General features: G+C 41.9%; 1 protein-coding gene across 1 annotated transcript in view; it reads right to left on the bottom strand.

Annotated features, from left to right (window-relative positions):
- The window catches only part of LOC308066323 (uncharacterized protein), a gene marked incomplete at its 5' end in the record, with an annotated part of 129,465 nt that overhangs the window by 22,956 nt on the left and 78,933 nt on the right, over positions 1-27,576 (bottom strand). Inside the window, 6 exons of the mRNA XM_080393453.1 lie at positions 2,015-2,139; positions 5,834-6,847; positions 7,045-7,226; positions 8,157-21,962; positions 22,603-24,637; positions 26,168-26,328. The remainder of the gene's footprint in view (positions 1-2,014; positions 2,140-5,833; positions 6,848-7,044; positions 7,227-8,156; positions 21,963-22,602; positions 24,638-26,167; positions 26,329-27,576) is intronic.

Below are 27,576 nucleotides of genomic sequence, written 5' to 3'. Positions count from 1 at the left end.
CATTTTCCCTGTAATGCCCTCTGCAGACCTGCCTGCACACATTGCTTCCCCACAGTTTAAATGCCACAACAGAGTTAAAAATCACTTCAGTTATACTGGCATAACTCTTCCATATAAAAACCATTCCATTTCTGAGTAAAATTGGCCTTTTCAGGTAATTTTCAACAATTTCTCAAGTGGCACCAGAACAGACCATTCTTATACTGGAATTAAATGCTCATCTGAAAAATCATACTATTAGCAGTTCAGTTTAAAAACCTATCTTCAATCAGTGTAATTTTCCCAAATCCTGAAGAACTGAACACGCAGCACTTCAGGTGATACATCTAATATTCAAGAGCACACGTAATACTATTCCGCTCCTATTTACAGGTTGTTAAACACCACAGAGAGAATTACTGAAAGATGAGAATGTAGACTGGAAATAATATGGCAAAACAAAGAAATGGAAAAATTTAGGCCAAATATCAGGCAAAGAAAAATCAAACTTTGTGGAAAAGACTCCACAAGATCAAAGTGGAAGGCCAAGTTCTTAGAGTATCTTTAGCCATAAACCACAGGGGGGAGGGGGGAAAACCCAACCAAAAAAAACCCCAACCCAACAAAAAAAACAACCACGCAGCAGAAAACATGTACTGGCAAGACGACGGTCTGGGTGATCTAATGCACTTTCCATCTCTAACATCTATGATTCTGTAATTCCGTAGAAGCACTCAGCAGAGGGCTGGCAAACATTTGCAGCAACTCAATCGTCTGATTATTGTGTGATAATCAAAGTGTTCAATTAAAAGGAAGTCCTTGTAGCTAGATGCCACGCCGCTCTCTTTCAAAGTTGTGCATTACGTTGCCAGTAGAAAGCCTATCTGAACGGCAGGCGTGCGGTAATTACAGAGTTGTGGGTAGCTCTCCTGAACAGGCAAAACAGAATTTAAGTAATTAAAGAGACAATCATAATCGTTCCTGCAAAATGCCTGGGGTCAACTTTTGACAGCAGATTTGATAATACAGAGTTCAACTCTGTCAACATTCATGCATGCAAATAACTACTCATACACACAAGTTTAGTGTTAGTGTGGCTGGATCTGTACTATACAGCATTTTTAACTATTTACTCCATTTGTGCGCTGAGAAAATCCTCCCTTAGGGTAACACACCAGATTGTTTCTCAGATCACGTGCTCTGTTTGCTATTTTCAAGTTATTAGGTAAGCGCACATGCAGAAAGAGCAAAAGGGCGTATGGCACAAGCACACCTTTTATGTTTAAAGCATATTTTTGAGAAAAATGGATTACAGGAACAGTAAGCTTAAAAATCAGGAAGATCAAGAGAAAAATGCAAAAGAAGCAAAAAAAACCTCCAAAGCAGAAGAGTAGGAGAAAAAAAGAAAGGCATATAGGAAGACCATCCTTCACAACGTGGGACTGTGCAGGGTTTGCTGGAAGCCAACTGTTTGAAGTATCGCTGCCCTGAAACCTGCTTTGCAGAAGCTGGATTTCGGGGTGTTTGGCTGTTTTTTTCCTGGTCAATGGAAATTCTGTCTTGACCCCAATTAGGATGGGGAGTAATTTGTGAGATTATAGACAAAGGCCAGTGTTGTGAAAAGTGTTGCAGGAGAACAATTTGTGATGCTATTTGAAAAAATGCCAATTTGGTAAATGTCAGGAGCCCATCAGGCTCTATAAATACTATTTCTACACTATTTATTTACATTGATAACTGGAAATTTTATGAAGGGATGGACTTCTCTTTACCACCATACAGTATTATGAATCCTACTCTTAACTATTCAGACTCTAAGCAGAAAATGGAAATATTAAAGGAGTACGTTTGACTACTCATTGTACACAGATGCTTAAGTTAAATATAGACACCTGAAATCCAGATGCCAAAGGAAAACAGGGAAGACTAAAATCTAACAGATTGCTTGTTTTGGAGACCAAGGTTAAGTTAGCTCTTGCTTTAGCACCATAGTGATTAAGAGACAGGGGAGGTACAGTTCCCTGACCAGGCTGACCTGAACTTTATGAAGATGTCACTGAAAGGGACAGTCTCATCTCCTTCTCTGCTCTGGCCTTGAAGTCCTGCTGCTTCCCCATCAGCACCAGCAGTCGTGCAGCTATACAGTGAGTTGGACCAGTTCTAATTCTCCCAAAAGAAAAGAAAGGGAGAAGAAAAAGATCTAGTTTTCAGTTAGATCAGCAAACTGAGCTGGTTCACCCCAAGGCCGCATGGTCATCACAGGTACAATGTGGCCACACTAAAACAACATCAAGTACAAGACAACACGTAACAACCACAGTAATCCAAAAACATGTCCACAGAAGATAACACTGTCACCTTCAAATAGTAACCCAGTAGTTACGAGCTCACCTGGGAAACTAGGCACTTTCCCCCCTGTAGAACCTACCTCCTACAAAGCCCTCAAACCAGCAGACTTCAAGCAGAGCTTGGGCTGAGGCTGCTTCTGCCCTCCCACTGGAGCTGGGTCAGCTCTGAGAGGAATGCAAAATTCACAAAGCCCTAAAGAGAAAGCACTGGAGGGCAAGAATGACTCTATGAGAAACAGACTCCCAGAAGAAGGGGTAGAGCCCTACATTCTGGTCCCTTCTCCAGGAACTGCTCATGCCTACTGCACTAAAGATTAGATAAAATGTATACATGGCTTCTTTTATACTAAAGCTTGAAAAATACATCTTATGAGCTATGTAAATACCATTAAAAGCCAGTGAGAGCTCTGCCCTAACAGGAGAACAGCATATACCTACCTGTATTCTTGGAAATATTTTTATTTTTGGTGGATAAAAGTGAATCAAAGAGCAAAGCTGAGATCTTCAGAGTTATGACTCACTTCTGCCAACCGCATGTTTTGGCAATAAAACTGTATATACACTCTCACAGGAGCCTGTAATAACAGGTCATATGGGGAATTTTGGTAGCCGCTTCGGTCCTTAAAGTTGCAATTCAGGTGCGCAAACTTTGATTAGAAGTTACAAATGCCTGCTAGCTTCCATTTACTGCACTGATGAACCCCTAAAGTCACAGCACAGCATGGCAGCACTGCCCAGAGGTGGCCCAGTTTGCCCACAGACAGAAGGGAAACAAGGGAGGGAATTAAGACACCAGAGACCATCGCACACAACTCTACCCTGAAAACGCACAGGTGAGAGTGGATTCCAGTCATACCTCATGTTGCTGGAAAACTCGCATATTTATTTGGCTCAAGGAATTAATTTTTTCTTAAATATTGCTATTATCATTCTAGCAGAGCAATGGAAAAGGAAGCACTCCTCTTTTCCAGGTCCAATGTTGAGCTCACCATTTTGTATGCAAACTTCAGCTGCAAACTCTGCATTTGGATAGCTACGAGCCACGAAGAACTTAACTCGACAGATTTACAAAACAAACACTAAGGAAAAGCCAACAAATTCTCTGCACCTCGCCTATGAACTTTTGTATGGGAATCCCTCAGCAATCAGTACAAATGAACGCTGTGAAGACACTGCACAGACCTAAACCATCGAGCATTGTGTTGGTTTAGTAGAAGACACCACACTACACAGCTGTGCATCTAATTTCAGACAGTATCAGTGTTTTCCTGATATACAATTTATGGCTTGTATTTAAAAAGCTACTATTTATGATATAGGGTGGGGTTTTTTTGGTTGGGTTTTCTTTGTCTGTGCCTTTTTTTTTTTTTTTTTTTTTTTTACAAAAATCCAGATTTTCACTAAAGGATGTAATACGCAGTATTCTGCTTCAGGGAGAAAAGTGCTGTTACACCTTTTTCCTCCATGCACTGCCTTTATTTTTGGTCAAGACAATCACAAAAGGCATGGAAAAATGTTCTCTCTACGCATGTATTTTATTTTCTCTCAATAGTATTAGGTGACATTTTAAAAACTGCAAGGAGATGGAGCTACTTCAAACATATATAAAAAAATCCCACACATTTCAAAATACGAATGTTTTCAATTATTTTGGGTGTGAAACATCCCTGTGCAGCGCATCAGTGCTAATGGCCTGCTCCCCAACAGAGGTGACTTTCAAGAGCAGCTGTTTCCCTGTCCCACAGGTGGGTACAAAACGATCAACTGAAGATCTAAGGCTCCTTCTCCTCAAATAGGGTCTGCTTGTAATTTCTTAGTAAATGAAACCGCTCCACTGTAAGCCTAAAGAAATCTGATCCACCGCTTCAATGTAGGTTTAACAGTTAACAATTCAGAAGCTATAAATATTTGCAACTTCCTTTCTTTTCATCTGAAAAAGTAAGGACACAATGACTTTTGATTTGTTGTTGCTTTTAAAAAAAAACAAACAACAAAACACGAAGTCCCTCCTGAGAACATTTTGATAAGCTTACACTTAAATAAATGATTTTCACAAGATAGGCAGTTAATTCACAAAAATACTTGGCAAAAATCTACCCTGGAATATCTAATTTGTGTAAAATTCTCCTTTATTTGTTTAATTCAAGTATTTTCCTCCGCCCTTTCCTTTTCATAGGCTTTTCACACCCACATAACAACCAAGTGACTCTTCCCTGACCCTGCCTCCCACGCCTTTTGGTACGACTGCTCGCTAGAAAGTCACCCTGCGCTTCAGCTCTTCTCCCAAGATCCAAAGGAAGCACTTAAGGAAAGGAAATCCAGTACAATGCTAAACCTTCCTTACCCCCCACCCCCCCACCCCGCTTTTTTTTTTTAAATAAAAACTGCTGGGTTTATTTGCAGCTCCACAGGGATGTGTGGTGTATGGACTGCCTCCTCTGTTGCTGTTTCGGAGAAAAGGGGGAAATAAATATCCGCGAGTGGCTCACTACAACTGCTGACTCAAGTGGGTTTGGGAATGCAAGGTGTCCCAGTGTCACCCACCCAGTCAAGTACAGCAACAGTGAATTCCTCCCTTCGTGGCGGACGGTTAGGATGCAGCACCAGCATTTCATACAGCAGGTGTCTGGAGGAGACCCACCACAGAGCATGATAAACTCAATAAACACCATCTTGCCTTCCCCACCTTCTAATAATCTAACCATTCAAAACAACGTTCTGGAAATCCAAGAGCTGCAGTATCACGTATCAGCATCCTCTCTAAACAGAAAATGTAGTGATAATGCTGGTAAAGCACTGAAGAGAAGTTAAATATTACTACCCTTACTGCATCGACAACATAAATAATGACTTGTTCAAGCAGCCCCCCTCTCCAAAAAATCCCTCCCAAAACCAGTGGCAGGGTTGAGAGCAGATTCAGGGAGCACAAGATCCAGACCTAGCTCAGCCAGCCAACATGATTCCTTCTAGCCAATGGTATGTTAATGATCTGGGTCTTTTGAGGAGCCACTAATTGATAGCTCTTTTCTTAGGATTTACAGAGCCACTTAAAAATAACGTAATTTCTATCCTAGGCATATTTTGGGAGAAGTATCACTAGATTTAATTCCAGGGACGGACAACTGATTTTCATGTGAAATTCAAGATGACCAAAGCCTTATTCTCCTATTACATTTCACTGAATGAACAACAGCTTAGCAGCGACTCCGGGATGATACTATCCCAAAGCTGGAGGGCTGGCCCATCCTCTTTGCTTAATACCAACGTTAGCAGGTCTGTAGGTTAAAGGTGGGAAGGAACAGTAATTTCAAATTGTTTCTGTCAACCTGATTAAATTCCCCCCCTTATGTCCAGATTCCTGAACTGCAGCAGGCCAGCTACTGTTCTCTGACAAAGCTGCTCCAGTGAAAAAATGAATACACCTTGCTACGTTCAAAGAGCTTTCTTTCAATCACATTTAGCAAGATACCATCTTAGCATTGAAAATTAAAAGTACATAAACTTACCAATGCATTATCAGGAGAAGCATCAGAAATAAAGTTTAGGTGTTATTCAGCCATCAGCACCTCAGCTCCTTCCTGGCACAAAATAAATCCCACAGGCAGCAGGTACCAGAACAGTCTCTCCTTTGCTAGTCATACCCGTAACGCTCACAGACATCTTCTGAATCTGCCACCAACAAAAGAAACCACAATAAGACTGCTTCCCTAATGCTTTGTAACTGAGTCAGTAGGTCAACAATTCCTTCGGTTTAGGAGCCAGACCAATTCCCTTAAACACCCCATTTTTTTTCTGATGGAGAAGCCAACTGTCTCTTGCCAGTGGCAGCCCATCTGCTTCCAGAACAGAACCAAACTGCTCCAAACCACCACCTCGTTTTGGCGCAGACATCCGTCCTGACGCAACTCCATTTTGTCTCTCACGTCTGGGAAAAACCACGAGAAAATACTTACAACTGAAAGACAGTCAGGAAACTGCTCCTTGTGCACCTTGCACGCTGCTGCCGGCTCTCAGCCCACGTCCTCGTTTCCCATCCCCGAGATGGAGTGGCATGAAGAAGAGCACTTCACGTGATACCAGACCTATCCCCAGTCTGCCTTATTCCATGCAAGCACAAAATATCCTGCGTGTGCATTTCAGGCGCACGGCTCAAACAAAGAGAAAGCTCTGAAGCTGCTATCCCTCTTCCCGATCCATGACTCAAAACGTCTGGTTGAAAATTGGTTTCATAATAACCCTTTAGTACCACCTACTCACATCACAGAGTGATTCTTGCAGCAAATGCACAGGAAATCACCAATGAGTGCCAATGGAGCTACTATTCCAAGAACGAGCTCTTTCGGTTATTCCTTCATCATTTGGAAACTGAGATGCTTTTACTTTCCCTATTGCACCGGGTGTTTTTTTTGGTTTTTTTGTTTTTTTTTTTTTTTTTTTTTTTTTTTTTTTTTTAAGAGCAGCTTTTAACTATGATCCTGTAAAATATTTAGTTGATAAATCACCAGATGAAAACTTGCCCACTGTAAAAAAAAAAAATAAAAATTTCACAATACTCATTCCAGAAAATACAGTAACTTCTTTCTGGAAATAACTCATTGGACAAAAATCAAAAGGGCAGAATTAATTTTTAGAGACAGTTTGCATCCTGCAGAGCACACAAAGACGGTGTAGTCAGCCACGTGCCTTTCTGACCACCAACAGCAGACCCCTGACTCACCCAACCACAAGATGAGTCGCTATGAATGATTTCCTCTTCTTCCACACTCCCCCGGAGTGCTCTGTGCCACTGGCACATCCTGAGCCTAATCCAGACTTTGATGGAAATTCCAAAACTCATCTCGTAAGGCTGTGGCCACCAGCTAACGACGCAGCCATCTGCTAGCTCCTGCTTTGAGTCACCTGTCAGCAATACAAAAGGAAATTACTCAGCAGCGAGCACGTGGAAGCCCACTGCTACAGCCTCTCGCGTACCCCTCAGAGCAATACAAAATTCTGGAGCACTCAAATCACCCTGAAGGAAAAGTATTACATTCTGTAGCATTAAGCTGAAACTTAGTTAAAAAAATATAAATAAAAAATAAATGGCAGGACCGCAGACAGACAGCGTTTTGGCTGGGTTTTCAATGCCAGCATCACTGAAGCTGCCATGGAAGGGGGGACGAAATAAAAAAAAAAAAAAAAAAGAAGACATTTCACAAACACTAGACCTTCACTGTGCGTGACAAGAAAAATAATTAAAACAACTGAGAGCACTAATCTGTGGCTGCTTAGGAAGTTAACTCTTCGAAGGAAGTGATTAAGAGAACAAAAGCAAAGTGTTATGTTTATCAAACAAGTGAACTTAACACACCAGAGTGCTTACTCATGTAAGTAAAGATGGAGTACTGTTACAGCCCTCCCCACAGGCATGGGTTCACACAGGGCTGAGATCTTATCAATTATTAAGCAGTTATTATTTCAAAGAAATAAACCTTTTAAGAAATACGAAGCACTGCCTCGTGAAACACCAAATGCTGTGAGAAAGGCAGCCACAACGTCCTGTGCCTCTTTACGGAATTCCCTTGATCTAACTCCTATTCAGGACAAAATTTGCAAGGATTTTGCTGAGAAAACCTGATTTAACCGCTACAGCATTTACAAATTCAATCCAGCAACAGTCAGTTTTTTGTTTAATCACAAATTACGCAGCTCACGAATTCAGCCCTCTGAAACAACTCCCAACTTCTCCCCAGAACAGCAGACGAATACAAGACAGTTACTATACATAACACTTTGAATCTTCAGGAATTTCACAAAAATTAATCAATACTAAAGATCTAATTCTCTAACCTGCTTCTGCATGCAGAAAGAGCCCGACCTGGTGCCTCTACAGTGGGGGAGGGAGGCACTTCTTGTTCCTGTTTCATACTTGACTTTTTTTCCTGCGCAGGAGATGATCTAATTATTCAACGTGTCAGTATATTGCTTCACCCTTTCTCATGTGTCTCCTTACATTAACATATTTTAACAATTCAGCTCATTAGGAAGGAGGCGAGGAACAAAATGGCAAATTATCCTTAAAAATCAATTACAAAGGCAGAAGTCTCTCCATGTTTTTGTCCTGTACCTATCCGAAACTCTACCAGAGCACACAACCAACGATGCTGAACGTAAATCAGCAACAAAGCTTCCTAAACCCAATCCTCATGCTGCTCAGATGCAAGCATTACCTGTTCAAGACACAAGCCCGACTGGTGAGCTCTGCGAAGGAGTAATTTTGAGTCCCGTCCGATTAGGAAGGAAAAGGAACTCCCAGATGACAGCCCTTTATTGTTCCCAAACGTGCTGATGCTCAGCTGCAGGCACTATCGGTGAGAGGGGGCTGATGGATCTCATGTATAATAATTGGGCACGGGTGATGAAAGCGAGCGATCAAACCACATAAGGCTGCTACCAATAGACTTGAAATGGATCTGAAAAACCCTGAAATCCAAATATAACGTGTACGGCACCTGCATTTGCATATGTAGGATGCCAGCCGAAGTTTCCGAGCGTTTTTATCAAATGCCTTTTTTACAGCAAAGAGCCATTCAATACCCAGCCCTTTCAGCAGATACAGATTTGAGAGATGTTCTTGTGTTTTAAACCTTGCCTTGAATTACTACAACAGGTCTGCTCACCAATTAGTGTGAACAGAGTCCCCATGGCATACATAAGAACCACTAGTCCTCGGGAAACATTTCTTCAGCAAGTTTTGTGTATAAATGCAATGCCTATATATAAACCTGTTTACGACTATTTCTAAAGAAGAGCCCGTTCTGAAGCAGCTCCTTTATTGTGATCGAACATGCTGGATTCGTTCCCAGTTAAGGCTTATATAAGGCCTTCAAGGAAGTAGAAACTTATTTTGTACGAAATCAAGCCAGTATAGTACTAGCTGCAACAGAATTATCCTGTTACACATTAAGTTTTATTAATAAAAGGCCTGCATTGCAGTCATAAAAGTCAAGTGTTGCATCCCATTAGTACAAACAGTCAAATATTTCCTGCCATAAAAATCAAAACCTACTCAGCCAAAGGACAGACAACAGGTAAAAAGCATCTGCTTTTTTTGGTCTAAAAAAAATCACGTGTCTTAAAATAAAACCCATGCAGTAGCTGGAATGGCTCAGCTTCACTGCTTGCCCAAGTCTGATTTATCTTTGGTTAAAAAACCACAACCATACCAAAACCAACCAACCAAATTCATTCAAGAGACAACCATTTTCAAATGCATGAGGCAAACTTTTTCAATGCTGTTTGCTGAAATTAAGTTGTTGGCATTTTTGATCTTCTAATTAGATTTCATCTAATAAATAATAATAGCTTTCTGAACTGTGGTCCACAATATATCAGTGTTAGATGATTACTGTGGCTTCTGTTTGGAGGAAGAACTCCCACATGTGCCCGCAGGGATGGCTCACTCCAGAAACCCTCCTGAGGATGCAGCGCAGGTACGCTCGTACCAGGTTGGGTTCACACAGGCTTCTGCCACTGCTCCAGTAAGATCTACACTTCCCAGGACCACCAGCCAGCCAAGCCACAAACTCAAACTCAGTCTTTACTAAGGCCAAAAGATATTTTTTTTTTTGGGTCTTAAAACTGAAGCTCTAGTTCTCAGAATAAAACCAACAAATGGGTAAACAGTAGCATCAGGGGCTTTAAAATGAAAAGAAAAAAAAAAAACAAACAACAAACCAACAAAAAAATCTTCACTAAGCCAAAAAATGAGAGGTTTGTGAATAACATCTTATGGTAGTCTTCATGCTGCACAGAGGAGACCTGGTCCAGGCACTATGTGGGGAACCTGCGTGGACTAAAACATCCATGTCTTCACAGACCAGGAGGACAGCACGGCTCCCTGGGTGGGTGCAGTTAGTGCGCGCACACACACACACACACACACACACAGACACACACGCAGCCAGTGAGACTGAAGCACCCACTGCAGTGTCACTGAAGTGCCTACATCCAAATAAGTAAGGTCTCCACCTGATTAGTATATGCACTTTCCAGAGCGCTTCACTGATAATGCCAGGTTTTTCCTCTCGGCCATGTCCCATTTTCTGTTACTACGCAGAGGCAGCTCAAGGACTAAACAAGATGCAACCTAAACATCCTCTTGCATAAGACTGAAATGTCATAGGACTGACCTTGTAGACACCTCAGCCTAACCTTTCACAGGAGCCAACAACAGCACCCAGGCTCAGCACAAAGCACACTACAATTTTCTTAGTACAATATGGTCAAAGATGCTACTCATCCTCCTGTACCTTCCCATTGCCAATTCTCTTACCTGGGAAGTAGGAGACTTACGTTCCACTTTCTCCTCCCATGTCTACAGCCTAGCAGTATGCTGCAATTTTGATACTACACATTTGCGAGCTGAGTGGTGACCTCTCAACCCCCTTTCTGAATCATGCCACTGCTCACAAAATACACAAAAGATTCCGAATGAGAGAATATGCAAGAGCAGCTTGACCCTTACCCTACAGAGAAAAGGACTTCTCTGGGCATTTGGAAGTCTAGGTTTTGATTTCTTTTCCTAACCCTCATTCTGCATTTTACCAAAGCTGTAGAAGCAGACCTCAAGTTAGGACAGCCACACTTCTAGCATTTAATACCATCACACCTATTTTCTCCTCGCTTTGCTTGCTGGCAATTCTTAGATGTTTAACTCTTCTTACTCCTTCTACAGGCATCTTCCATATTATTTTAAGTTCGTAATTCCAGTGTTGACAGTTTCAGGGATTTCTGTATCATGGTCTTGCACACTTAGCAGCGTGCACAAAACAAAGTCCTGAGCCAACAGGAATGTCTGAATTCTGACCCTGGCACAAAAAGGATTCTTCAGGGGCATGTGAGGCAGTACAGAATGGCCCTCCTGACTTACTGTGGTAGCTACAACAGATGGATCACATAATCCTATCCAAACAGCAAGCTTCTTGGTAATAGGAGAAAAGGACGCGATGACCTCTAGGTAAAAATCCTGGGAACAGCAAGCACACATAAACATCAACCTGAGCAACTTCAATTCTGCGCCAGAGCTTGAACTGAAGATAACAGTAAAGACAAACACCCAAGACAGATTTAATTCAGACTGTAATTCACTGCATACACATGCCAAATTGTGGTATAAACCGCGTGCCTTTTAATACTCCTCATTGCGAGGCCTATTCTTATCTTGGTGATGAATGTAGGTTTCTAGAAAGGTTTACCGAGCCTTTTGCAATTTTGGTGCAGCCTTCTTTAGCAGAGAGGAAGCTGGAAGTACTCCGTGTTACTAGCTGGGGTGGAATCTGTTCTAGTACTGATCTACACACGCAGGGCATCTCACCACAAGCTCTGTTGATGAATTGTTGCGTGGCTACAGACAAGCAAATCATTGTTACCTCCCTCTCCCCTCCTCCCTAAAGCAAGGGTGTTTTAACCTCAGATTGATTTTGTTTGCAGAGTTGATTCAGTTCCTCAAAGGGGAGGCAATACCAGCTCGAACTCCATTTTCTTGGTAGGAAGTTGCAGTCTGCTTACGTTTAGCGTCGGCTTTATATAATAAGACCAAAAAATTCCCCTTCCTCCTCCTGATTAGCAAATCCTTGAAGAGCTCAGCCCCCCAGCACCCAGAAAACCTGACAGGGTAGCAGAAGGCATAAATACCCATTTTCTGCCCAAAACAAGGGAGCATTTCAGAATTAACGAGTACTGGGAGGAGGATGGATGGGGGGGAGGGGGGGGGAGTATTTCCTTTATTTTGATACTCTTGGCTTATACCACTAGATGGCACGATTGCAGCTCTTGGCATCTCGGTGAAATCACAGCGAAGCCTTTTGCTCTGCAACGTACGAGCTTACCCTGCTAGCCTCGCCTGGGATGGAAAAGTACAGGTAAAATGGCATTTCAAGAGCCAAAGAACCAAGAGACATGGCCAACAGCATGTAAGAATGTGCCCGCACAGGAGGTACCATCAGCCAGCGAGCTGGGAGCAGGCTGCTGGGGAGCCCAGTGCTCCAGCGCTTCTAACTGATCCTGGTGTGGCATTAGTAAACCACTGTCCTGGGAGAGCATCTGAACCTGTGTGCTGGAGAGAGTTGAGACAAGAGGAAAATGGGAAAGGAGGGTGAGAGCTGAACCTTTGGAGGCACAAGACTGCCTTCCACTGTGAGCTGAGCAACACGTCGCTCTCTGCACATCCCCGAGAACTATACAGATGCAAAAACCATTCGTGACCTCTCCAATGCATCAGTGGCATGAACTGGTGGGAGGGAGAGCATCCAGGGCACAACCAAAGAGCAGAGGAAGAAGATTTAGCCAACCTCCAGCATCGCATTTTGCCAATACAAGCCGCAGCTTTCCAAAAGGGTCAAGCAGTTCATGTCCCACGGACCTAAACACTCCATGGCAGATAAACACACAGCAGCCCACGACCCACTGAGTCAGCATCGTGGGCAAGTCACCTCTTGTGCTGGACACGTTCTGGAGTATTCCTAGCTGTGCCCGGTGTACTGGCCTTGGCAGGGATGCCAGCATTTGGCAGCACCACTTCCTTTAGGCTTTTTGCTTGTTATCACTGCCAGTTCCTTAATTTAACTCAACCTACTTTAAAGGTGCATTAGCACAAGCACATATCTGCCTCAACTAACATTCCCTCAAAAAAGAACAAGTCAGTTCAGCACCAATGTAACGATTGTGGGCACCCAGAGACAGTACTTGTCACGGCATCGCACCCCACATTCCCTGTGTGTGTGATTTCAATAGACAAGGATTAACAATTTACTATAAGCGCTTCAACACCTGACTCAGTCCTTGGAACTGGTAACTCGTATCAATGCAAAAATAACTGTCTATTTAAACTGGAGAAGGAAATAAATCCTGTTGGTAAGATGCCCAAGGGCAATGGCAAAGACTGCTTCTCGTCCAGGTGGAAAAAAAAATATCATCTTCCCCCTTCCAAGAAAGTACAGCTCAGCCCCAGCACGGCAGGGGGTGGTGGTGGGGGGTGGACGTCTTCCTTTATGTAGGGTTTAGCTCTGTAAAGATGCCCTGAACTAACTGGCAGAGACACAAACTGCCCCCACCATCAGCAGCTTCACTGAGGGACCAAGATACACCAGGAAAGCCAGCACTAGCACCATCCATCCCAGACTGCTCTTTGGGAAGTTTGCTCTTTTACAATCCATCATTTTGACACTATTTGTGTATTGAAATATGCATGTTTACATAGTATCAACCTGCTGGGCAAATACTCCAGAGTACCTTTCTGTGCAGATGCCTACAGACTCTGCCAACAAAGAGTCTGCAGACATCAACACACGGCGTAGTACCCTGTAGAAATATTCCAGCAAGGCCTCTACTTTCAATGTACAAACTACTCAAGAGAAACTAATTTCATAAATAATCATGCAACAACCTCACCTGAATCCTTCCAGTCCCCCCGGGCCTGCAGTGTGGATGCAGCTCCTACTCCTACGAGGACATGCCAATGCAGAGATGCCAGCAGCAGTTTGGGGGGGACTACAGCACTTATTACAGTTTGAGCTCAATTTTCAGAGCTACCAAAAGGAACAGGTATAGGCTGTCCCAAAATGCAGGTTTGCACTGGATGATGCTGAACCTCTTCCAAATAAGCATCTACCATTTATTTTGACTGCTTTTAAATGAGACCTGCAGGTACGCTAGACAGTCAGGTTCATTTCTCAGCATAATTACAAACCGAACCGCAAAATTCTGGGGGGGGGGGGGGGAAGGCAGATACCTATGAAGTTAAATCCTTGGAATTCTGTTCCAGATTTTTCTCCTAAGCCAATGAAACCCCCAATGCACTGTGTCCCAACTGGAAGCAAGGAGAAGACTTGACAAGTGGGATTTATCTCACTTCTATTTAAATACCTGCAGCGTAGATGTTGGTATCCGAGTTAGTCACAGGGAACCCCTTTATAGTCAGTGTGAAGAAACTGTCACTTCCATGACATGATTCATCTGACTCAGTCCAGACAGTTACTTGGGATGTTTTCCCTCACAGAAGGGAAGCTGGGAACTTCGCAGCCCTGTCAGATGAGTAACAGTGGTACCAATTCTCAAATGCTGCTTTAAGCTACTGTAAAAAGCGACACGGAAAATGGGAGGTTTTTGATAATGACTTACAGTGCAAACTCTATCTACTTATTTAAGTAGAAAATCACAAGTTGCCTCTTAACAGTTTTTGTTTGACAATTCCCTTGCTCAAATTTGCAAACTGCATTTTGCAGCACTGGCCTAGTATACAAGAGGTGGACAAAGAATCTGGGGCAATGTGTGAATTTAACTGATGCATTTTCACTCTTAAACTAATTTGAAAGCAAACACAGTAACAGGAAGAGCAGAAAGTGGATTTTATCATACGATACCCTTCTCCTTTAATAAAAGGATGTTTATGAGGAAGGATGAATCTTACAGTTAAGGGCAAAATGTTCAAAGTGCACTACTAGACTGTACTTCTCACTTATGTTCACCGGTAAGTCCACCTCAGTACCAGACACACCACGTTTATTGCCTCAGATTTACGTTTCTGGAGAGGGCATGGTCATAAAAGGAGATCTTCTTGGGGAGATGACGAAATGGGCGCTCCTGAAGCAGCTTCTCTTAGAGCACAGCATCATGGGCTAAACTCTTCATGTACAGAAAAGCTGACTGCAAAGAGGAGAAATCCCAAGGACAATTACAAGCACATAGCTATTAATGAGTAGAGTTGAAACTTGTGATGTTGCTCTGGCCTCTGCAGCACTGCTTTATTTGATCTATCTTACTCGGGAGCTGCCTGGTCAGTCAGCCTTGTTCTCAGCGTAGCGGAGTCAGCAGCCAAGCATTTCATTAACCTCCTCGCCCTTGCCAATCTACTCAGCAGAGACTGCATGTATATAAACAGCTTTCTGAAGAAACTAAAGAAACCAAAGGGATCACTTCTGTGGAAGTAACGTGAACTCTTAACACTCGAGTGCCTGTCCTGGGGCAGTGGTACAGGCCTGGCTATGCTCAGCTGAGATCTGACTGAGATGGCCCTCCACCATCTCCACCACCAGAAGAGGTGATGCTGTAATACAGCACTGCTCCCCATGACAAGACTAACCTCAGAAGCATCACAGTAACTTTTAACACAGCAGAGTTTTTCATTTCAAAGCTCTAGGCTGCTGATGCACACTCAGACCTCGAAAATGTAGAAGTAATTCATACGGCTTTTTAGGTCTCAATTATTTATCTCCCATCTACATAAACAGACTCACTCCACTCTCACCTTTGTTTCTAACTGATTACTACATTACAGTAGAGTAGCAGCTTCTTCTGCAAAACCAACGGTATACGATTGGCCACCAGGAAAAGTCAACATCCTTGGTCAAAGAGCATCTAACAATTAATATACTTCATTTAGCTGCCACCAATGATGTCACCAAGAGCAAAGTACAACAACAGAACTGACAGCCAGGTGGGACGGAGCTTCCTTCAAGTATTGTTCGAGCCACAATCTGACAAACCCCTCATTGTTTACCCGCCTGTGGAAGTGGATGGCACACAAACAGCTACCTACGTGTTTCTCAACACATACTGGGAGACGCTTGGGCAAATTTATCGCTGGAAAAGAAGCACATAGACAACAGACTGCAAGCTGAATCATGTAAATTTGGGTAAAGAGAATCCCATTAAAGAAGCAAAATTAACGTTAAGTGTATCAGATGAAAGATTTAATTTCTAAAGCCAGCACCTGAACAAAAACTCAAACTACTTCGAAGATATTCAGGTCATCCAGACAATTATTTTAAAATGGCAGAGAAAGACAGTCTGATGATCCATGTATGGAAATTGGAGCCAGAAGCTCTGAATCATTCATAACAACACTTAGCAGTTATATCATCTGCAGATCTCAAAGCTACTCTGCAAAATGGGTATGAATTGCTGGCACCCAACTGTGGCTCCTCTGCAGTTGGTTGGCATCACACCGCTTGCACCAGGAGGCCTGGAGAGCACGAGGGTGCTTTCCAAACAGCAGTCAGTAATTACAGCTTTCGTCCCTGTTCATCCACCTACCTACCTGCAACTAATTTCCCATTCCCCACGGCAGCCAGCTACGACTGTATCCCATCTCCCTTCGCACAAATGCTGGCGAAAGCAAAGTGTTCATTCAATTCTGTTATCTCTCTGGCAAATTCCTTTTTTTAGAGTCAAAGCTGCTTGAAGGAGCTGTGTTTTATTCTGATCTCCAACAGCCGCATAGACCTGGTGGACTCCTCAGCATCTGTTGTATCTGAGAGTGATCCTTCATGCTACTCTTTTAAGAGTAACACAGGAGTCAGCTGAACCCACCTTACCCATCCAGACACCCCTGTGGTGTTTTACCTCAGTCACATTTATACACTGAAGCCCTCAGATTTATTTTGCAATTTAAAAAAAAAAAAAAAAGTAAGAGGCTAACACACGAAGAGCATTAAGTGGTGTGCTGAAATAACCGAATGACCCCCAGATAACAGCAGGCTGCATGTCACCAGAGCTCTGGCTTTCCACCTGATCCACTCAGTGCCACTACACCCAGTCTGTGTATTTATTTTGACGTCACAGACTATTCCCATAAACTGTCTGTGCCCCACCCCCCCTCTGCTTAACAGCAATAGCTGTCCCACAGCAGGAGTGGAGGTTTACAGAGGTATTTGCCTTTTAATTGCCGAGGGCCTTGTTAACACCACCACATTGCAACAAGGCTTCCTTTAGCCAGCCCTGTTGCTGCTGTACCTATGTGCCAAATAACAAGGGTTCAGCTGCTGTGATCAACTGTCCACAGATGATCAGAAGTACTACCTGCTGAAACCTTCAGCAAATGTAAACCCCGCTGTCCTGCAGATGCAACTCAATGATAGGACACATTTTCCTGAATAAGAGAACTGGCAAAGAGATACAGTTAAAAGGAAAAAAAAAAAAAAAAAAAGAAAAAGTGTGTGGGGGTCGATAACCAAGGAAGAAAAGCCACTACCAAAACCTTCTCTGTATTTCTGCTGGCTATGAGAAGTTTCAGACACTAGAATGTTTAAGTTTCTTCTTTTCTTTACACCATTCATCCCTCCCATCAGTAGTTTTGCTACATATGAGAGGTCCAACTTAATACAAGAGTATTTTTTTAACGAAGCCTTGATTCACAGCCCATTTTTACTAGCTACCACTGCAACTAGTCTAAGGTTAAAACTTTACATTCTCTCAGCTGTACCCTTTCACCTCTGCCTGACACCACAACAAAGTAATAAACTAGACCTTTAGGTATCTCTTTCTCCCCACTCCAGTGATAGGATGATGGAATGAGAAGCAAAACTCCTCTGCAGGTTGAGCCTGAATTAGGACGGAGAAAGATTTTATTAAAATTGGAAAACTACTGATATTGCACAGCAGAATACAGACTAAACCCATCAGGATAAATGAGATTTAATCTTGTAAATTTGGTTTTGGGAGCAGGTCCTCATTTTTATATGAAAGTTTGTGTATCACCCCAAGAGCTTTCTGTAACACAGAAGCTGCCCTATAAATGTATGTCTTTGAGATTCTTCTCCCAGTAACGGAAACATCATATAATGAAGCTACAGTAATTTCAAAAGGAAGAGGCTGCTCAGTGCAAAGCTGGAACATATTTATTGTCACCCCAACCCATTTTTATTGACTTGCTCAAGCAGAATCATTTTTAATATCACCTTCCCCAGGCGTGCCTTCAAACAGAGGCGAAGCTGCTTCCCCTCAGCACCGAGCTGCAGAGAAAACCATTTCCTGCTCCAGCCCAGCGTGTGTCAAGATACTGCTCGGCTGAGCCGCGGTGCCAAGTAGTGCCGAGAACTGCAGCTCGCAGCAAGGACCAATTTTAATAAGCACAACTTCCTGCTTTTCAAGGGGCTTATCTGAATTCCTCTTCTTCCAAATTTGCTGGATATTTCTGAGATTTGTCATGTGTTTCTTTCCTTCAGTAAGTGTACCCATGCCCCTCCACTGGCTTCAGCCGATTCCCAGGAACTACTTTTTCCCCACCTTCCACAGTTACATCAAATATTCAGTCTCCCACTTCTTTCTCAAGTCCATCACTTGTGTCACATTATTTTCATTTCAAGCCTCAGTCTTCACTGGAAATACTCAGACTTTTTGAAGTCACTGTGTCTGAACAGTCACAGTTTTATATATAAATCCATACCTAAAAAGAAGTCAGTTCATAGAGGAATTTCAAAAATAAGTGTCACTAAAAATTGAGGCCCCAATGGACAACATTTTAATTTCCTGTGGATTACTGACATGTCTAAAATGCTTTGCCAGATAAGGACCTATCAGGAGATCTCTAATGCTTCCAGCAATTCCAGTGCAGTTCCGCCGAGTCCAGTATAAACCTCACCTCTGCTCAAAGGGGGGAGCTTGCACACCCTCCTGCTGCTCACACTCTCCCACCTCTGCACCAACTCCAGCACTCAACTTGCAGAACCTGACTGCACAAATCCTACCCCCTGCGCAGGGTCCAAGCCTGGGTTAAAGATAAAGACGGGGGGATGGCAGCATGGACAGTAGAAATCCAGCCTAAGCACCAAACAGAGAAAGGTTATGAAGGGAACAGAAATACAGATGTGACCAGATGAGCTGCAGTGTGTCTGGAGGAGGGCAGTGACAGAAAACAAGTTTGTCCTACAGCCACCAGGCCACAACAGAACATGCAACCTTGCCTGGACAGAGTACTCTGTATCACCATTACATAAAAAAATATAAAAAAGAAAAAGGACCATTAAAATATGATGAAGTATAGATTTTTCTATGCAAGTTCTTTAATGATACCTGCTGGCTTTGAAAACAAATAGGCAGAACGCACATCAAGCTTAAAACAATCATTCAAATCCCATCAGTCTCACACCATCAGGCTCCTTGAACTGCAGTGAACTGACCAGCCTCAGCAAGGGGTCACAATAGTGAAATAACTTACAAATTAGTTTAAAGCATACTTAGTAAGTCATGAAAAATCAACACAGAGATCATCAGTTAGAAGTTCATTATTGGTGTATCTGATGTTCCCTTTATCCTCTTTGCCTCTATCACTCAAAACCACACACCTGCTTTTGGGAAGTATTTATTACTTTTAATGACAAGTGTGACTAAACAATTTTCATAGCATTGCCTGGTAGCCTTTACTCTGCCAGGCATTTTTTCCACTACAATGATTAAATAATCAAAACTACTTTTAAAATTTTATTTCAGGCAGTGAATGTTATGAGGTAAATGCCAGACACAGCTGATCCTACTCTGAGTAGGAAATTGGACTGAAGACATCCTGAAGTCCCTTCCAACCTAAATTATTGTATGATCCCATGATGCAAGTATCATGTTATAAAAATCCATGCAGGCTTGTTCATGTTTCTTGGGTCTCAGGGTAGAAAAGAAGAAAATAGAAAAAAAATTAAACATCTCTGCTGCCAAAAGGTACAGCATTGGGTGGCAGCAAAAAAGGGCCTAGCAACTTTCATCTATACTGGTAATGCTTCAAACTTGTCTATACTTCTCTGAAATTATTTTCCTCTCGGGATCTGAAAATTCTCTACGCCCTACTTGTTCCGTTTCACAGTACCATTTATGCTCACATGTCTATAAGCAAATTCACTCTGGCACAGTCAGTGATACCTTTTTTTATTTCCCCATGAATTCCTCTTTTAGAAGAATTAAGTCTACAGAGCAAACAGAGAAGTCAGTCACCCCAAAAAGGCAGTTTGTTCTTTATTTACTATCCATATTTGAGTGTTTAAGTATGAGGGAAAATTTGACTGTGTACTTCCTCCGAACCGCACTGCTCTTAAGTCATTATATTCCCCAGAGTTACAGCGCAGACTTTTGGTCAGCCCTAATTCTGTTTTCACCCAACTTCAAGCTACCCTCTGCTCCAGACTCCCCCAGCCCACACACTTACATGTACACTTCACTTGGTAAAGGTTATTGCATCGCACATGGAACTCCATGAATCCGCTTTATGTCTCCTAAAGCTGTCAATCCTTTGAAAACTAGTCTCCTTTCACATCTTACTCCACATGAAAGGAGATAGATCTTAAACTCTTCTGTTTAATTTTTCCAGCTAAGTCCAGGGATTTCATTCCCGGTTCGGTGAGCACGGTGGTGCTCTCATCCAGAACTCTCCACCAGTCCTTTGGCATGTGTCAGCTGTCCTCCACAGCAAGTGAAGGTTTAGCTTACCGAAGGTCTCTCCCAGGTTTCAACAAGCATTGTTGCAACTGCTGAAGAGTCAGGACTTATAAGGTGTGCAAATGAAAGAGGAAAGGCTGCAAAGGCTCATTAGTGTAATTTTGGGGACAAAGGTATTGCAAGGAAGGGCAGAATTTCACTCCGGAAGGACTGACAGCAAAATGTATTTTGTTTAATCTCTTTCCTTTGCACAGTCAGCATAATCTAGATTATTCTGCTGCCATGACAGATGATTTGAGAAGCATTCTGCATGAGAAACTTCCAGCTGGGTTTGGGTAGGATTTGAAATCAGGCAGTAGATTCAAATTCATCCAAGCCACAGGAAGTCAAATGCATCAGTGACTAAAAGATCCCATAAATTTCCTGTACTGAAAACCCACTGAATGCTCTTTTCATCGTAAAAAAGGATTAGCAGCATATAAACAGTTTATATAAGGAGACTGTAACGATTTTATTGTGATGTGCTATTTAGCATTTGCAGAGGATCCAATTACAAAACTTTGACTTAGTTTTCCGTAAGTCACACTGAGTAAGATGTTTTGATTTACCTAACAGCAAGAACTCTGGGTAGCAGACTGTTTTACTGTATGTGATCATCCAGACCTATCATCACATTGCTGTTGGATGCAAATTCTGTACAGAAAAAGGAGATTTTGCTCCCTGAACATTAACCAATTGTTCAATCTCACCTAGCTTTGAAGAAGTTAATATGGTGACTTAGGTTTTGGGTGCAATGATAGTAAAGGCTTGTCTCTCAACACAATCTGGCAACGTTTGGATGGCAAGCAATATTGAATACACAGCTTAATGCTATCTGGAAAGAAAAGCCCGTCAAATTTCTGGACCATGAAGCAGAATAAAGGAACTCTGATACAATATAACATAGTCAGCTCTCAAATAGCCCAATAACAGGAAGCTGGGGTAACCTGGTTAATGAAAAACCATCAATAACAATACCTTCTTTGCAAAGCTAACTCCTGGCATCTTCAGGTGGTTTTATTAGCTTGGCCCTGGCACTGCAGGAAGGCACAGATCCAGCCTGGGTCCCAAAGCAACACGGTCATGTTCTTCTAACACAGCACCTCAGCCTCGAGGGTTTGTACAGAGTAGTTTATGAGCCTTTGCACAACACTTAACGAAGCCTCCAACATCAGGGTTGTTTAGTCCAGAGTTAGTATCACTGTTCTGGTATTTGGCCACAATAAAGTCACCACCCGAACAGTCTGCTTACAGATGTCACAGATCTGACTATACACACCAGACCACTTCAGCTCAGACTGCAGCACACTCCTGTTGGCATCCTGGGCTGAGGGTTATTCTTGCAGGGTGATCAGCTTTAGATCTTTAACGGAACAGTGGGGTTTGAGGGGAAGATCATCTCAGGAAGAAATAATTCTTCCAACAAGAAATTGGCCGTTGAAAGAAATAGGGAGAAGGAAAGAAAAAAAAAAAAAAAGAGGAAAAAAAAGTAGATGCTGATAAAGAAGCCACTTGCATCCTCACAACAGCAATGCACTCCAAGGACTGCAGGTCTTAGTACACAGTGCTACGCGAGTACAGAGTACACAACCGCATGTATGCAGGACAAACAGCAGCAGCCCTAAAACAATCAAAGCACTCAATGCCCATTCTCCTGAAGACACAATACAAGTAGAATTTCCACCAATGTAATTTTTTTCCATGACCAGCTCTGTTCCAAACACCATAACTTGCATAACACAAGACTGCTCAGAGCAGCAAAAGCCAGGCTGTTGACAAAGGTGGAATATACAACAATATACCGATACTCTGTAGTACATAAATGGGTGAAAGTCAGCAAACAAAACAAAAATAAAATGCAGATGGTATGTAGCTAAAGCAAACTGTATGGTTCACTGCACACCTAGCAGGCCAAGAAGGAAGGGAAACTCCTTCTCAGTGTTTACATGAACAATGAGTTTCCCTGAGAACTCCAGGAGGCCGTTCCCAGCTCCTCCACTGGCACCATTAATAGGAAAAGCAAACGCTGGAAAGGTGGTTTCAGTTCATTACTGACCTCGGTAGAAGTCTCAGTACCGCTGAACTCAAGCGCAGATCAGTGTGACCTCTTGCTTCAGGGTGGTATTGTTACAGCATGTACAGCATGCAATGTTGCTTTTTAAAAGAAAATACAGCTGTCTACATGCCACCATGCTCAAATTGATGTTCCAGCAGTCACACAGGTCTGATCAAATCAAGTTCAATGTGTTGCTGCTCAACCCCATGCTTAGGATACCAGCCAAACTCTCCTCCATTTTAACGCAAGGCATGAAAAAGACACGACGTATAACTGGGCAACTGTAGGTATGGGGTAAACTCTTGAAAGCAGCAACCCAGATATTATACACGAAAGTGAGGAAGTGCTGCAGTCACACTTACCAGAACTGTAATTAAAATACACATTTTGGGATATGTCTGTCACCCCATTTGTTAGCAAGCTTTTGGCAACTGGGCATGCAAATGCAAATTAATGTAATGAATGCAATGCTTAATTAAAATATGCTTAAGAAAACATCCAGAAACTCTTTATAAATTAAAATCTAAAAGCAGTGACACAGGGCACTGTAATATCTAACGGCTATTTTTAAAAAAAACTTTGGCTCCTCTGCTGCATTGTTTCTATTGCATTAAAATGTCAGTAATGGTTAAAATGTGAAAAATAGGAAAAGTCTCACCAATTCAAACCAAACCGCAAACCACTTTGTAAGATCATGGAATTCTACAAGTTAACAGACAAATGAACAAACATGCACACCAGTAAAACTGCACAAGAAGAAACATGCCAGCTTCTATTTATTTTCATTTGCTGTGTTCTGGAGTTTAGGAAAAAAGGGCTGCAGCACTACAGTTCCGTTAAAGCTGGAGGTAAATTTTGGAAGTTTTCACTAAAGAATTCAGAGTAATTTTCTTTTTCAAAATGGCTTCAATTCAAACCAGGAATGTGAATGCAAAAAGTTACAAAAGCACTTCAGAACCTGAAAATAGGGAGGACTGGAACAAACATGGAGTCATCTATGGATAAAGCTCTCCAAATATGAATTCCTCCACTCAGTCTTTTGGTAATACTTTGATGTGTGCTGTGGTTAAAGAGAGAGTTGAAAGAAAGGACAAAGAGGTAGGTTCTTTAGATGCATGTATGTGCAAACTCATTATTGCAAAATTTTAGTTCAGGTATAAAAGCTTATCTAAAACACTGGCACAAATTTTTACACAAGTTTCCATCTCATGTTTTCACAGGGGTTTAGAATCACTACAGAATTTCTGATCCTGTGTCAGTAAAATGAGGTTACTATTTGGAATTGTTCAAAGGCACAAAAAGTATGCGCCAGGCATGACCTAGCAAGCCAGGGAGAAAGACTCGAGTAGAAAACTCTGCTCTTTGTGCGTCCACTTTTTTGGCACATGCAAGGACAATCCTTCCTCCCTTAATCACTTGGAAACTGATGGTGAAAACACAACGCAAATATCTGAAAAACAATTCATTGACTTACCACTTAAAAAACCAACTGAAACAGAGTAAGAGGAGGCAATATGACCCTGTTTACCTACAGTACACTGCATCTCCACTTAGTCAGCTTCTTACATCTAGTAAATGTTAGCACATTTTAAACTTTTAAGCAAAGAAGCTGAAATCCCACCTTTAAACTGCCGAGTTATTTGTTAAGTCCAGAGAAATACTCATTAGAAAAAAAATAATATATAAAAATACACACAGTTAATCACTGAACACAAGTGCCATGACAACAAATCCATCTGTGTGATTTTTTTACGTCTTGGGTTGGTCACTGAAGGTGTCAGAGTCCTACTGGCATTGGACAACTGGTTGCTCATTTAACTGAATTTTCTGAAGTAATATAATACCAGAGCTTCAAAATTACAAAGCAATGTATTACTGCACGATTTTAATTGGGGGAGTGGGGGGGTAATACTCTTATTTAGCCAATGGCAACAACTGTCCAACGTGCAAACTCTTCTTGTTCTTCATCCAACCCAGTTTTAGGCTCTGATCATCTCACAACGCAACAGAAGCAACTGAGGACTGGCATGAGCTGCTACAGGAATACAGTTTAACTATCAATTGTAGCTTATCAGGTATTGTTTATAAAATCTTTACAGTCACTTGGAAGCACTCCGAGCTGCAGCAACTCTCAGTTCTTACAGAGTATATTTAATACAACAGTAGCAATGAATGAATTCAACCTCATTCACATAGCATGACGAAAACAAGATAAGTACATATTATTAATTCTAATTTTCCAGATGGGAAACTGCAGCCCAGAAGAATACAATGACATGCCCAAGATCACAGGCAGAGAATGCTAACTTCAACTTAAAAGGTTTTAAGCTAAGTTTTTCCTGCTCAATGCGGTTGACTGCTGTTCTTGAAAGTACTCAGGACTGACAAACACAGATCTCACCGAGCGCTCCAGAAAATCTACATTTCCAGAGGCAAACTGACCTATATCTCAATCATAAAAACTAACACAAACATTAGAAGCCATACACATATTATTAAGGATCTAGCAGTATTTTTTAAAACCAGGACACATAAGCAGAGGGTCCTTTTTCCTGGCGTCTCTTTGAAACTCGTTACCTTGCCCTTTCCCATACAGCCACCACTTCCTCTTGCCCCTTGCAGACACACACAGCCTGTTGGCAGGCGCTGTGCAAGCAAGACGACCGAAGATTCGCCAGGATTAACACTCTGGGAATATTCCATGTGAAGAATACAGGAATACACCCAATAAGAGATTTCTTGAAGAGTTCCAGTAGTGGCTATCTAAGGTAATATTTGCAAAATCTAAAGGGTTTCCCTTTGTCCTTCCTTCCTACACCCCATCCAAAAAAACCTTGCAAAGGCATTAGGGAGCATAAAATTACTTTGCAATATTTAAGAGACATTCTTAATACTGCTGCTTCAGCCACCAACCAAACAAAACTTTTCTTTCATCATAAACATACCACTCGTCTCATAACTGTAATAACCTGCACTTGCAGCCAGGGACCAGTAACACTTCTTGTGTGTTGCAAGAACAATCCTCTCTGAATTAAATGCTGCCAATCCTGCGTTTTCAGTTTGCAGCGAATTAACAATAAAAGTATCAGGAAGTCCTACGTTTCTGAAATGACTTACTAAAAATATCTTATCCCGCCAGAGAGAACAGCAACAAGGACTTGCTCATGGGTTTACAGTAACGTACTTTCCCCAACACAAAAAGTGCTGGCGATACCAACAGTACAGAGAGATGTTCACGTTTGTATATGCAGATTATTAAAACAAAACCCCATTATAGACTAAATTTTGGCTGCAAATATGCCGATGTCTGCTGGAAGAAGCCCTCCTGTGGAGAGCACTGTGATTTTTACCTGTGTAACCCGGATCTGAATCTATAACCCCACTACTCTACCAAAAAAAAAAAAAATGTTACTGGAAAAGGAGCTCACTGAGATCAACCGAACATGCCCATAAGGCAGCTGTATATACATTTAAAAGTAGTCAAAATAATAATGATAAAAATATAAACGCCTGTTCTGATAAAATGAAAGCACTATTAAAAGGAAAGAGACACACAAAGAATTACCTTCATTCCTGCTGAAAAATACGTAGTCAGAACAGGACAAACTGCATGCTTCGAGCCGTTAATAAGAAGAGCAAGCGAATGAATAGCTTTCGGATGAATCCAAATAGTTTTTGTTTCTCTGCTGCAGTTTCACCACTCCCACAGGGTAATTTCTATGTTCACTTTATAACGAAAGCAAAGTACAGGTCAGAATAAGAAAGGGAGGAGACCAAAAAACCTCTACTGTATTAGTCAAAGTTTGTCATTCTTGCTGTCTTGTTTTCAAATGGGGGAAACAGGGCTGGTGTGACAAAAGGGTAGGTTTAGATGGGGTGTTCTGCTTATGCTTAATAAACCAAAAGCTCGGTTCATCTGCATTTTATACGATCAGATTGGTAAAAGCAGGAAGCAAGAGTGCATGATTTATGGAAAGATTATCACATGACTAAGAAGCACAGAACAAGAAGAGCCAAATTCAGCTTTCATTTACATCGATGTGAATCTCTTGTAACTTTGTTGCCTTTGACAGATAAAATGTTCAAAATGGAATAAAAATATTTGATCTCCATCAAAAAGACATAAAGCCATTTTAAAATCAGAATTTAACCCACGCTTTTCAAACAGAGTAGTTGTTTCAGGTCTGTTCAATGCAGAATTTCTGTACTGGACAAGAACCACAAAATTTACCTGTAGGGTATTTTAAAATACATTTCTGCCACCTCTCCTCCACCATGCTGTCTCCAAACAATCCAGCTACCCGCTGCTGATCAGCACACTCTTGTACACTTACAGACTCCTATGAACATTTCAAAATTTACTGTAAAAACTTAAAAGGCAGGACAGTCTGCAAATGCACTGGAAGCACTCTTTCATTAAATTCCTTTATGAAATGCAAGCGTATACTCACTTTATTATTTGGGGAACAAAATAAGGGGATGTAACGTCCAGCAAGGCACGTACATTTTTGTTCAAATGAAAATGAGAAATGATAATGCTCTGGTTTTTGCTCCGTTGCCAGCAATTAAGTCTACATTTCCATGAAAAGCTGATAGATTAGATGAGCTACAGGCCATTCCCCCCATCCACCCCCCACACATGGACTTTTATACTTAGAGGGGAAGGTGTCAGAGGTGAAAGGAAAAGTAAAGGTGAACATTTACTAGGATGCTACCTGTAGTGCTAAGGAAAAATAGAAAGTAACAAAGGGTTAAGAAACTAAGAGCAAACATCAAGGAAGACAGCAAAACAGAGTTATCCTAGCAGAGGCAATGTTTTTTTCAGCAATGGCCTCAAAGCACTGCTGTCCCTTGAGCAGCTTGTTCAGATGGCAAAAGGTTAAAAGCACTGAGGAAAACCTGAATCATCTGACCTAAAAATGGAAAAGAGAGGAAAAAAAACACCAAACAAAAAACCCATGACTCTGGTACAAG

Source organism: Falco punctatus (assembly GCF_963210335.1).
Source record: "Falco punctatus genome assembly, chromosome: 6".
NCBI classification, from domain to species: Eukaryota; Metazoa; Chordata; class Aves; order Falconiformes; family Falconidae; genus Falco; species Falco punctatus.
Note: the sequence above shows the minus strand (reverse complement) of the source record. Positions and strands in the feature narration are given on the sequence as shown.